The 12910-nt window shown below is 50.9% G+C and overlaps 1 protein-coding gene across 2 annotated transcripts in view; it reads left to right on the top strand.

Annotated features, from left to right (window-relative positions):
* LOC144822378 (uncharacterized) overlaps positions 1–12910 on the top strand; it is a 1092528-nt gene that overhangs the window by 47010 nt on the left and 1032608 nt on the right. The window lies entirely within an intron of this gene.

Raw genomic sequence — 12910 nt, 5'->3', positions numbered from 1 at the left:
TAAAAAGGGTTTCTGAGGGTTCCATGCGCAGATGGACGGGGAGGGTATTCCAGTATTTTACTCCAAGGTATCGGAAGGAGCGACCCCCCATTTTGGCTCTGTGAATACGAGGGAGTTTGAATTGTGTCATTCCTGAGGATCTCAGATCTCTGATCGGACAATGGATGGTGAGAAGGTTTCTTAGATAGATGGGTCCCTTGTTATGGGCAATCTTATGGGCATAGCAAAGGCTTTTAAATCTAATTCTTTCCCTAACAGGGAGCCAGTGAAGTTTGGCCAGCACCGCTTTGGAAGATGTTCTTTTAGGAAGACCCAGTATCATGCGGGCTGCAGCATTTTGAATGCATTGTAGCTGGTGTAACTGCTTTTGGTTCACGCCTAATAGGAGGACGTTTCCGTAGTCCAAATGAGGCGTTATGAGAGCGTGTACAATCGTTTTTCTGGCTTCCGTCGGGATGAGATCTATGATTTTTCTCAGGATTTTTAACGTGCCCATGCACTTGCCTATAGTTTTGTTAACTTGAGATTTTCCTGAAAGATCGGAGTCAATGAATACCTTAGCCTCCAGGGGGCTGAATTCAGGCAAGGAGTCTAGCCCCTCTAGGGTGGGGGAGATGGCATGTCGGAATTGCAAGTATTTAAAGAACTGGGTTCGGGGCATGTCGTATTCGTCTCTCAGTTCTTGGAACGATTTAAGGGTCGTACCCTTCATTACGTGGCCCAATGTCGAGATTCCTATCGCGTCCCAGCCGCGGAACCCCTGAAGGGACACCAGAGCCGGTAGCCGACCATTCTGCCACAATGGGGCTCCTCCGTCAGTGTGTTCCACCATCCCATACGGCGCAGCGCCTGTCGCCAAATCCGGAAGATCACCTGTGTGACCATCGGGAGACTCTTCCTCTTCGCAGCCGAGTATAATATAGTATGAAGGGAGTCCGGCTCCATCAGATACCTCTCCAGAGCGTACGCTGGGTCACTCCGATCTCCGTACCACCATTCATTTAGTATCAATAGGTGGGACGCCTGATAGTAGGATAAGATAACCGACGATGCCAAGCCCCCGCAATATGTGGAAAGGAAACAGGTACGGAGCGCAACTCTTACCGCGCCCCCAGCCCAGAGGAACTGACCCAATGCCGAGTTGACCTGACGAAACCACTGTGGCGAGATAGGGTAGGGGTGGTTCTGTAGTTAGTACAGTAGGCGTGGGAGGGCAACCATCTTGAAAATGGCCGAACTGCCATAGAGATTCAGGGGCATACGGGACCATGTTTTCATCTCCGACCGGACCCGGTCCCATACAGGGATAATATTGCGCTCCCACGCGACTCCAGGGAGGTCTGTCAAGAATACCCCCAGGTACTTTAGGCCCCCGGTCGCCTCCTGCATTGCCGACGGCCAGGACCCCAATTCCATGCGGTCCCCTAGCGTCCATAGCGTGGATTTCTTCAAATTGAGGCTGAGCCCGACTCCTCCCCGAATACTCGCATGATTTCAAGGACCCTCGGCCCTGACCTATTGAGGTCCGTGAGGAAGAAGAGAACGTCATCGGCGTATAGCGCGATTCTGTCCGACGGTCCCGCCACCCATTCAAAGCCGCGCATCTGTGCGTCTATTCGTACCCACGCCGCTAACGGTTCCATGGCAAGGGCGAACAGGTATGGCGAGATGGGACACCCCTGTCGAGTGCCCCGTCTGATAGGAAAGGCGTCAGACACCGCTCCAGCCACTCTCACAGAGGCAGTCAAATCGGTATACAGCAGCTTCAAGTATGACAGAAATTGGGGCCCGAGGTTCAGGCGAGGCAGGAGTGCATGTAAGTAAACCCAGCTCAACGAGTCAAAGGCTCTATCTATATCGGCCAACAGGAGTGCCGCCTGGGCCCCTGTGGCCCGCATCATCTCAGCTGCCACCTGAGCACGCCTAATATTGTGTCTCGTTGCTCTGTGTGGCATAAAGCCCGCCTGATCCGGGTGGACCAGGTCAGTGATATACGGAAGGAGGCGATTGGCGAGTGCCTTGGCTAAAATCTTCGCTTCAATATTCAGGAGTGATTTAGGTCTATACGATTCGTGGCGTTCAGGGGGCCTCCCGGGCTTACAAAAGACTACAATTTCGGCGTGTCTCCAATCCGCCGGTTAACGGCCACATTCCCTGGCCGCCTCTAGTGCTCTCTTATAACGTATCCCCAACTGAAGGTGATATTTCCTAAAGAATTTGCATGGGAACCCGTTGGATCCGGGAGCTTTCCCAGCATTTAATTCCCCCAGGGCAGTTCCCAGTTCCTCAGCCGACAATGGGAGCTCGAGGCGATCCCGCCCCTCCTCCGATATTGCCCGTGGCGGAAGGTCCGCAATGAATTTATCAATTGCGTCTGCTGGGAGGGATTCTCGGGGGGCATATTGGGCCGCATAGTAGCGCGCAAAGCTATCCGCCAGGTCCTCGGGGGCTGACATGGAAGCGCCGGACTCATCTCGTAGACCCGGCAGTGTCTGCGCCTGGAAAGTATTCTGGCAAAGCCTATACAGCATTGTGCTGGACTTATCGCGCCATTGATATATTCTACTCTGTGTAGCGAGCCATATCTGTCGTGACTCCTCAAGGTGTAAAGACGCAGAGGCCTGCTACGCCTGTAGGAGCCGCCGCACGTCACCGTCGTCCCCGGTCGCAGTACATCTTTCTTCTAAGTTATGGACCCGATCTGCCGCCTTCTCTAGGTCTTCCCCACGCGCCCGTCGGGCCGCTGCGCACCAGGCTATGTCCACTCCTCGGAGTGTGGGCTTCAGGGCCTCCCAAAGGGTCACGTCATCTGTCTCTGACCCATCGTTGTCTTCCCAATAGTGGGCTATGGCCTCCCTCATATGCGACTGATAGTCGGCTTGTTGCAAGTGCCATGTGGAGAGACGCCATCTAAATGGTTGTCGCCTCCTGTCTAGGAGAAGGTCAAGAGTAATTGGGGAGTGGTCGGAGAGACCCCGCGGCAGTATGGCCGTCGAGCCCACCCTCCCATTTCGCGTGTAAGGAACAAACAGGTAATCCAACCTTGAGAAGGATTTATGCACCGCCGAGACATAGGTGTACTCCCGGCTATGAGCGTGTTGGTAGCGCCATGTATCAATCCAGCCCATCCCTCTCACCATATCGTTTAGTTTGGTAGGAGCGTCTGCCGTCTGCTCACCCCCAGGCCTGAAGCGATCCATTCTGCAGTTCATAACATCATTCCAGTCACCCCCAATCACAGCCATTACATCAGGGATCTCAGCCCATACAGCAAACAACTTTTCAACAAGCGACCACTGCAACGGGGGCGGGGCATACACACTTCCGAAGACCACAGGTTCGTCCCCTATCATTCCTTTGACAAATATGTACCTGCCCTGAGCGTCTATCCATTGTGTCAAGTGGGCATAGGACACCCTGCGATGAATCAAAACAGCCACATGCCCCAGACAGTTTTTGTCTCAATGTAGTCTTTCCAAAAGTTAAAACCTAATGTAGACAGCTGAGCATAAAAGTTTGCAGAATAAATTTGTTTAGTATTTGTCAACATCTTTTTCATCCCTGTCTTATTCAAATTTTTTAAATAAAACGTTTCCGGGTTTGTCACATTAAAACTTGAAAAGTATGGAAATTTCTCATAAAATGTTTTAGAGCTGCCTTTTGGTGGCGTTGGACAATGTTCCCATTGATTACAAGTAAAAACATTTCTAGGATTTACAGATTTGTGCAAATAATGGTGACCAATATGATTATAACAATACAGTTCTTCATAGTTTGTTGAACCTTCTAAGTGTTCATGTTTTTGAAATTTTGCTGACATTTATAAGTCTGACATCATATTATTAACAGTTTCAAAGTCCCAATCATCTGAAAAGGTGCTTGATGAAACAAAATCACTTAAAGAAACCTTGAACTGGTGTGGAATTTGTAACAGTTCCACCGGCCCCAAAATGTCATAGTCAGTTGAGTCCCATGCTATACCACCAGGTATAGGAACGGCTGTGATGTTCACTGATGACGTGGTCTCTTCGCTCACGATGAGATGATTTGTAAGGTTGCAGGAGTAAGTTGATGTTCTTACTTGCTGAGTCCATTGTACTGTATTTTCCATCTATCATTCGTCCCGAACTTAAAACCAGAATGAGCCAGAGCAGGATAAAAAGTACACCTAACGCAATCCAAAATTCAACCCATGGTGAAACCAGATATGTTTTTCCAAGTTGATGAAAGAGTTCTGTTATTTTTTCTTTGAAAGTTTTCTTAACTGGCATAGTTTCAGGTTCACTGGGATCCTCAGAAAATGTATCAAAGTTGATAAAATAGCCAGAGGCAGTTCTGTCAACAGTTGGTATTGCATCCGGATTTTTTGAGATCACTGGAGTAGCTTCCTCCTTTGGCATGTTCGTATAGTCAGATTCTACATCATTGTAGACAGGATTTTCTTGACAAACTGATATTTGGGTATGAAGAGGGACGTGTTCCATAGCTTTGTTGCTTAGTCCTGCTTTTCTCACTGTAGGTTTATCAAAGGTGATAAGTCTTTCAGTTTGAACCTCTTGAATAGTAGCCAGATTTGGTCGTCTGCTACTTCTTGGGAGTCCACTGCGCCTACTACTTATTATTGGCCACACAATGTGGTTTTACCAGGTCAATTGATACTATTCTCTTCTCCCTTTTACCAGCAAGCGGCGGTAGTAACACTGATCCAAGAATTGCTAAGACAGGTACTGTTTTCTATAAGAAGGCCCAAATTCCTTCTTCACCGCGATTTTTTCCCTGACTAGATCCCCAATCTTTGGAATCCAGACAGGTCTTGCTGGGACAGGTGGTTTTTCTTAAGTGGTCGTTGGGCTTTGTGTTGTGTTACTCAGACTTCTTCTTGTTTCATTTAAGTCCTGTAAAACAGCCAAACGGTCTTTGATATCAAAGGGTTTCTGTTCCACCACTGAAGTGTGACAATCAAGGTCCTGGATAAGCATTCTAGTACCAAATAATAATTTATATGGAGTGATTCCCCCCAGAGAATTCCTTGGCAGATTATTAAGACTTCTTTGGACACTATTTAGATGTTTGACCCACCTTTCACCCGAACCTAATACCCTAGCTGTTATAGATTGCTTTATGACACGTTTTCTTCTTTCCACTACCGCTTTTCCCTTAGGATGGAAGGGACTCAAAAAACCGCAATGCAACACCCAAGCTGGCCATGGCCTCCTTGTAATCTCGAGAGCTAAACGCAGGACCCTGGTCAGAATGTAGCGTGCCGATTGCGTATGTCCTGATAAAGACTCGCAAATCTTTTATAACAGTTCTGGCGTCAGCCGAGCACTGGGGCCACATCCAAATTAATCTTGTGCAGGAATCCACTGTGACCAGGATATATTTAAAGTTACCATCTCTCTGTAAGGGACCACAGTGGTCCAGGTAAACACAAGCTAATGGTTTATCTGAGATTAGAAGGGGCGTCTGCGCAGGTTTCACTGTAGAAACTTTCATTTTTTGGCAGATTTCACATTCTAGCACATAGTTTCTAGTTTGTTTCCTCATGCGTGGCCACCAGTATCTCTGTTTTAACAATGATACTGTGGTGGAAATTCCTGAGTGTGCAGAGGCGACCCCTTGATGTGCTGCTAAGATTAGTCCTAACCTATGTTCCATGTTTGGGATTGCCCTATCCCCCTGTTAGACCTAGGGTTTTCCTAGCCAACACGTGGGTAGAATGGCACAGAGGGGAAGACTAATTCCAAAGGCTAAATGTGTAAAGCTTGTGTAAAACCTCTCAGGAACTCAGCGCCCATCCATTCCAAAAACGACACTACACCTTGTTAGGAAAATAAGGTTCGTACTTTATAAAAATAGACTCTGTTCTCTTTGCTTTGATAATTCCTTTGTTACATTAGTACATCACCTTTCACATTAATGCAGTTTATATCACTTAATACGTTTCCACATTGAGGGCTTGAACACTCTTTCTACTTTCCCCCTCCAAAAGTGAGCAAATATAACAGTTAATGCTTCCTAACCTCTTTCTAGACAAGGCGATAATACAAGGGTCAAAGGAATCTCTTAACCACTTGGGAGCTAGTAAACAAACCTCCCCAGTGCTGCGCTGTCCATTATCCGGTGCTGAACTGGACGTCCAGCGGTCGCACGCAGCACTGGGGAGGTAGTGCCCGTGACGACCGTTGGCCGACGGCAGCACTTAAGGGGTTAAAAACTGGGGTTTCCTGTAGGGTAACCACCTGATACCTTACCCCTAAGCGTGCAGGATCAAGCACTCTTATTTTTACAGACTACAATGCTTCACAATGGTTCGCCCTGCTGTCTCACTAGAAAAGGAATGGGTAAAATTAACATTACATTTCACTTTATCCCTGTTGATACCCCCTCATTTCGGTAAGCGCAACTTGGTAGGATTTAGATACACTTTTGCTTCAGGATGAGTGTTTTTCCCTTCTCTTCCCTGGAATGAGGGACCCAGCCCACTATGTTTAGTTGGCTTAAACTGAGCCCCACACGAGTGTCACTCTCCCCACTTCAACACCTCCCCTTGGCAGATCGGCAACCCTCGTGTTCACCAGTTCCAGCACTGTTTGCTTTTTATTGTGGCTGTTTAGTTCAGGGAAAGAATAATGCTGTTCTACTTTTATTCTTGGCAGTTCACCTGGACCCCCTTTGAAGCACCGCTTCTCTTATGGACCGCCTTCGCCCTTCACACGTTATTAACCCGGCTTACTTGGGTCACTGTTGGTGTCTTTTTCGATGACGTGAGTCGGTCTTGTGAGGCAGCCTCGCCACGGGGTCTGAGCGCGGCCGTGCAGCGTTCTCCTACAGCAGAACAGAACCGCTGACTGAACTTTCCTTCCGCGGCGCTGACAAGGTGCGGCAGGACCTCTCCTCACGATCCCCTTCTGGATACGGCCGCGGCTCCTCCCTCACTGCTGACGCCGGGGCACCTCCGGAAGCTCTTCTTCCGCTCCGCCCTCACCACTGACGCCGGGGCACCTCCGGAAGCTCTTCCTCCGCTCCGCCCTCACTGGCAGGGGTCCGTCTTCCACCGCGACGATGCTGCAGGTCAGCTGCTCTCGATCTCCTCCGAAATGCGACCGCTGCTCCTCTTACCGCTGACACCAGAGCCTCCGCTCGGTCTCCGCTTGGTAAGGTCTGTGCCACACACGCAAGGGCGATCCGGTAGCGGGGTGCAGGCTCCACAGTTTGTGTCAGGTGGAACTCTGGAGGTTCTGAGAGGGTGGGCAGACCTTGGAATGAACTTCTATTCACCAGTTGTGGGATGCCAATTAATTGTTTGGTCACGAAGTTTATTTATGATTCTGCCAGATCAGGGTTTGGTCAACACCAGAGGGGCAGCGTCAGAACAGGTGATTGCCGGCCCGCAAGTCGATCGTTCCCTGGTAAAGCACGGTCCTCCTCACCATATTGCCTCTCTCCTTCTCTGGTCACAGGTTTCTCTACACAAAATGGCCACCTGAGTACTGGCCTTTTATAGGCTGACCCCAGTCCCCTGGAACCTGCCAGATGGTTCCAGAACCTTCTTCATGTAACTCAATGGGTCAGCTTGGTTGTGATGTCCGTTATGACAGTTGGTGGACTCCATTTTAGGTTTCTTGGATCTCACTAAATTTTCATGTGGATGACTAGGCCTTAAGGTTAAGGCAAAACGTCCTACTCAAGGAACACCTAGCCCCACAGTCAATGCTGACAACCAAAAATCTGGGTGGACATAAGAAAAAAACTAATAACACGCAGAGGCCAAAGGGGACAAAATAAATTATAATTGTGAGGGGACCCCCAAAAGCAGACAGGTCTAACACGCGTCCCCCCCAGCTGAAAGTGGGGAGAACTACCCAACCCCTTGGGAGTCCTCATCACTAAGGCGGAAATACCTGGAGAGACCGTCTGCATTGGCGTGGTCCACTCCAGGCCGATGTTCCACCCGGAAGTCCATTCCCTGTAGGGAGATGGACCACCTCAACAGCTTGGGATTTTCCCCCTTCATTTGCATCAGCCAACGAAGGGGTCGGTGGTCAGTCTGAACCAGGAAGTGCGAGCCAAAGAGGTATGGCCGCAGCTTCTTCAGAGCCCACACCACCGCAAAAGCTTCCCTCTCAATCGCACTCCACTTCTGTTCCCTGGGAAGCAGTCTCCTGGATAAGAAGACTACAGGCTGATCCAGGCCCTCTTCATTTAGTTGCGATAACACTGCCCCAATGCCATGTTCTGATGCATCTGTTTGGACAATGAACTCCTTGGAGAAGTCTGGGGCCCTCAGGACCGGTGCTACACACATTGCCTGCTTCAACTTTTCAAAGGCTTGCTGACAAGCCTTTGTCCAAACTACCCGTCGAGGTTGTTTCTTGGAGGTGAGCTCCGTGAGGGGCGCTACTATAGTGCCATACCCCTTCACAAAGCGACGGTAGTAGCCGGTGAGGCCCAGGAAAGCTCGGACCTCAGTCTGTGTCTTGGGGGTTCCCAGGCCATGATTGCCTCAATCTTTGCCTGCAGGGGCTGCACTGACCCCCTACCCACCAAGTGCCCAAGGTACACAACCGACCCCTGCCCAATCTGGCATTTGCTGGCCTTGATTGTCAATCCAGCCTTTTTCAGGGCCTGGAGAACTGCTTGCAAATGTTGCAAATGGTCCTCCCAACTGCTACTGAAGACAGCAATGTCATCCAGGTAGGCAGCGGAGAAACTCTCCATTCCAGAGAGGACCTGGTTCACCAGCCGCTGAAATGTGGCAGGGGCGTTCTTGAGCCCAAAGGGCATCACACAGAACTGGAAGTGTCCCTCAGGCGTGGAGAAGGCTGACCTTTCCTTTGCTCCATCTGTCAAGGAGATCTGCCAGTACCCTGAAGTGAGGTCAAAGGTACTTAGGTATTGGGCAGCTCCTAGCCGGTCAATTAACTCATCCGCCCTAGGGATCGGATGAGCATCAGTCTTTGTAACTGAGTTCAGTCCTCGGTAATCCACACAGAACCTCAGTTCTGGTGTGGTGCCTGGTGGGGCGGCTTTTGGCACTAGCACCACCGGACTGGACCAAGGGCTGTTGGAAGGTTCTATCACTCCTAGCTCCAGCATCTTGGCAACCTCGCCATGGATGCTAGCCTTCACCTTGTCCGACAGCCTGTAGGTCTTTGACTTCACTGGGGGGCTGTCTCCTGTGTCCACATCATGGGTACACAGGTGGGTTCTTCCCGGGACAAGGGAGAACAGCGAAGAGTACTGCTCCAATACCTGGCGGCAATCCTCTCGTTGCTCAGGAGTTAGGGATGGGGAGAGAATCACTCCCTCCACCGACCCATCCTTCTCTTGGGATGAAAAGAGATCCGGGAGAGGCTCGCTTTCTGTTTCCTCGGCACCATCAGTCACCAACATCAGGATGACCTCTGGCCTCTCATGGTGGGGTTTGAGGCGATTGGCATGCAGCACCCGTAGGGGCTGTCGCGGGGTCTTAAGATCCACCAAGTAAGTGGCCTTACCCTTCTTCTCCAACACCTCAAATGGGCCTGTCCAACGATCTTGAAGGGCACTTAGCTCTCTAGGTTCCATCACCCATACCTTTTGGCCAGGCTCCAACTCCACCGGGTGAGCATTTTGGTCGTACCATTCCTTCATTACTGCCTGGCTGGCCTCCAAGTTTTCAGAAGCCTGCTTCCACAACTTGGCCATCTGGCTCCTGAAGGCCAGCATGTAGCTCACCACATCCTGAGGAGGTTTCCTGGGAGACTTTTCCCATCCATCCTTCACCAGGCTGAGAGGCCCACGCACAGGGTGCCCATACAACAATTCAAAAGGGCTGAAGCCCACTCCCTTCTGCGGCACCTCTCTGTAAGAGAACAGCAAGCAAGGCAGGAGGACGTCCCATTTCCTCCGTAAGCTCTCCGGCAGACTTCTTATCATGCCCTTCAGGGTCTTATTAAACCTCTCAACCAGTCCATTTGACTGGGGGTGATAAGGAGTGGTGAACCGGTAGGTCACTCCACACTCCTTCCACATTGTCCGCATGTAAGCTGACAGGAAGTTGGTCCCCCTGTCGGACACAACTTCCTTGGGGAATCCTACTCGGGTAAAGATTCCCATCAGGGCCCTAGCCACCACAGGTGCAGTAACAGTCCTCAGAGGGATGGCCTCTGGGTACCGTGTGGCATGATCCACCAGAACCAGGATAAACCTGTGACCAGCTGTTGTTGGTGGATCTAATGGCCCTACAATGTCGATGCCCACCCTTTCAAAGGGGGTGCTAACGACTGGAAGTGGTTCCAGGGGAGCCTTTAGCTTCACCCCTGTTTTCCCACTGGCCTGGCAGGATACACATGTCCGACAGTAAGTGTTGGACGCCACTTTCATCTGAGGCCAGTAAAAGTGGAGGACAAGCCGAGCAAAGGTCTTGTCCTGGCCTAAGTGTCCTGCCAAGGGTATTGCATGAGCCAATTCCAGCAGAAAGGCTCGGTATTGCTGCGGGACCACCAAGGCCCTTGATGAGCCAGGTAGGGGTACCTTGGGTTCACTGTAGAGGAGTCCATCCTCCCAGTAAATATGGTGGTGTCCCGTAGCATCACCTGCTGCTTGGGCTTCAGCCTGTCGCCTCAGTCCCTCAAGGGTAGGGCACTCCCTCTGCCCCTTACAGAATTCCTCTCTGGTAGGACCTCCCTCCACATGCCACTCGGCAGGGATGGGTAAATCCTCCAGAGAGTCTACTTCCCCCTCCACGGACTCCTGGTCCACCACCGCAGGTGGCCGATCTGTCTCATGGGGTGTGGAAGCCGGAGCAGGCTCTCCCTGTCTCCGGGTCTGTCCCTTTTTAGCAGCGGGTTGGGCCATTGTTCCAGGCTCCAACCCAGGCGAACTCCCTCTCCGGGCAGTCGCAGACCGTGTGCTTACACAGGCCCAGTCAGGTGTACCCAGCATCGCAGAATGCGTCCGGTATTCCACCTCTCTCCAAGTGTTGTGCTCCATGTCATTCCCCAACAGACAATCAACTGGCACGGCAGGGCTTACGGCAACTCGAAGTGAACCTGCAACCCCCTCCCACTCAAAGGGAACCTCAGCCACTGGATAGTGGCCCATTCTGCCGTCAGCCATCGCGGCGGGGTGGAGTACATTAGGAACAACCTGCTCTGGAGACACCAGTTGACTTCTCACCATAGTCATACTGGCTCCTGTATCTCTCAGAGCCTCCCCTCTTTGGCCATTGATGGTGACCCATTGCCCATACTTTGTAGTATTTGGGGGCACCTGGATCTTTGGAACCATCTCCCGCTCTCCCAGGGACACTAAGGTGACACCCGCCCACTCACCCCCCTTATCTAAGGGCAACTCCTCCCCGAGCGCTACACTAGCTACTCCCGGTGACTTTCCTCCGGTGGGAGGGGGTGGTCTCTTTGGGCATCTGACATCTCCCTTATAATGTCCAACACCACCACATTCAAAACAGTGGAGAACCCTTGGCTGCTGGCTTTGGCCAGGATTAGGGTTTCTGGGCGGGTTTGCCCTAGGGGTGAAACCTGCTCCCTTACCTTGGAAATTATTTTGGGGACCTTTGGAGAACTCCTTCTTTTTATCTCCCCCCTCCTTCTTCTGGGGGCGCCCTGTCCGGCTTTTTGAGAATCCCCTCCAGTCCCCTTTGAGGACACCCGGGTACTAGCCCAGATGTCCGCCTCCTCAGCAAGCTTCCTGGGGCTGGTCAGCTTGCTGTCCACCAGGTGCTGTCGCAGCTCGGGAAAACATTTCTCGAGTAGGTGTTCCTTGAGTATGAGGTCATATAAACCTTCATAGTCCCCTACCTTGCTGCCTTTCACCCAACCCTCCAAGGCCTTCCTGGCGTAATCAAGAAAGTCCACCCAATTCTGTGTGCCTAGTTTGTGGCTACTCCTGAATTTCTGCCTATACTTCTCAGGAGTTAGTCCAAACTTCCTTATCAGCGCCACCTTCATTGTAGGGTAGTGGGTTTGCTCATCCTGCTCCAGGGCCAACAAGGTATCCCTGCCAGTAGGTGGTATATATTTATACAACCCACCCCCCCAGTGGGCTTCCAAGATCCCATGTGCCCTCAACGAGACCTCATAGGCGGCTAGCCATTTCGCAATATCATCACCTGGGGTGTAGCTAGCAATGACATCCTTGGGTAAGTAGGGTCTGGGTTCTCTGGTGTTCACCTTAGTTTCGCTGCCACCATTATCTGGATTGGGGGACCTTTGCATTAAGGCTTGTAGGTCCATCTCTTTGATGGCTCGCTCATGGGCTAACCTCCTGTCCTCCCTTTCCATATCCATCCTAGCTAATTCCAACTTCGTTCTCCTCTCCTCCCTCCTATCTTCTAGCTCGGCGTCAGTTAAACCCCTCTCTGAGACGCTGCTGCCCGCCCTTGAAGGTGTCCTGGGACCTGTCAGCAGATTCCCCCCTTTAGCTTGGTTCAACATTGCAATCTCAAGGACAGTGTCCCCGTCACTCTCTTCAGTATCTGGTTCTTCCCTTAAATGAGCTTCCACCCATGCCCTTATGCTTGTCAGCAACTCGCCTTTCTTGGCACCTTTGTTAAAGAATACCCCTTGTTGCTGACACCATTCTCTGAGTTGGGCCACAGTATTGGATTCTAGCTCTTTAAAATTCAATTCCATCTTTCACTATGGAATAAAATTAACACACAGGAGAAAACCAAGAAGTGACCTGAGGTTAACCTCCACCCACCACCAGGAGTAAATTTGGAAAATCAAAATATAAATTTGGGAGGCCGCTTGGAGAAAACTCCAGGTGTAGGTTTATGGTGCACCCTGAATTACTGCAAGGTATACGCAAGCACAAGTAGTATCCCACCGCTGAAACACCAATATGTTAGACCTAGGGTTTTCCTAGCCAACACGTGGGTAGAATGGCACAGAGGGGAAGACTA

This window comes from Lissotriton helveticus, chromosome 3_1, assembly GCF_964261635.1.
Source record: "Lissotriton helveticus chromosome 3_1, aLisHel1.1, whole genome shotgun sequence".
Lineage (NCBI taxonomy): Eukaryota > Metazoa > Chordata > Amphibia > Caudata > Salamandridae > Lissotriton > Lissotriton helveticus.
The sequence above is the reverse complement of the archived record's forward strand: the minus strand, read 5'-3'. Positions and strand labels throughout refer to the sequence as shown.